Here is a 736-nt window from a genome sequence, read left to right as displayed (position 1 = left end):
ACTTCATTGATACTTGGCCAGTTAAAGTTTTAAAATTATCAGGCAACATTGTAATTTGCCTTTTTTTAATCCAGTTATTCAGTGCAGTTCATGTCCTCTTAATCCTTTGAAATACTTTGTAGCTTATTCTTTGTAACATTTTTCGCTTTCAATTTATATATCTTTTTTTTTCTAACTGCTCTTCTGTTCTCTGTCCTCCTCCTGAGCTTCACTTGATGTCTGTCTGATTTTCATTTTGTCTTCATCTTCTCTTTAGTTTTGCAATCTTGTACTTGTGGAGGCAGTTTGTGCCTCTTTTGCAAATGGTTGCTTTAGAAAAGAAGTCTCTACCTCATTTCTAATCTAAGTTCAATAAGTTTTTGATCTTTTTTTCAGTGTTACCTTTATCAGATTATCCAATTCATCTTTTTTTATTTGTAAAACTTTGTTTGGTCAGTTACTTTTGTTTGTAGTTATGTTAGATTGTTGAAATTTCAAGTAGAAAGTAGGAAATACACCCATATTTCTATATTTACATAATATATGTACTTAGTCACATATCAGTGTATGAGATATGACTTCTAATCTCAGGACTCTCAGAGAAATGCATAGTAATGGAGGCTTTTAATTCCACAGTAATGGGAGACACTATGTTAAAAGAGCCAGAAGTACAGGATTTAAGAGAAAAGAGCTTTGTCAGTATATGGGCAACAACCCATTTCTTTTGCTTATTTGTTAAGGCTTATGCTGTACAAAC

At 32.1% G+C, this 736-nt stretch overlaps 1 protein-coding gene across 2 annotated transcripts in view; it reads left to right on the top strand.

The window, feature by feature from the left end:
* Positions 1–736, top strand: part of LOC119591264 (8-oxo-dGDP phosphatase NUDT18-like) — a 40396-nt gene that overhangs the window by 37068 nt on the left and 2592 nt on the right. The gene's annotated exons all lie outside the window — the stretch shown is intronic.

This window comes from Penaeus monodon, chromosome 28 (assembly GCF_015228065.2).
Source record: "Penaeus monodon isolate SGIC_2016 chromosome 28, NSTDA_Pmon_1, whole genome shotgun sequence".
Classification (NCBI taxonomy): Eukaryota; Metazoa; Arthropoda; class Malacostraca; order Decapoda; family Penaeidae; genus Penaeus; species Penaeus monodon.
The sequence above is the reverse complement of the archived record's forward strand: the minus strand, read 5'-3'. Positions and strand labels throughout refer to the sequence as shown.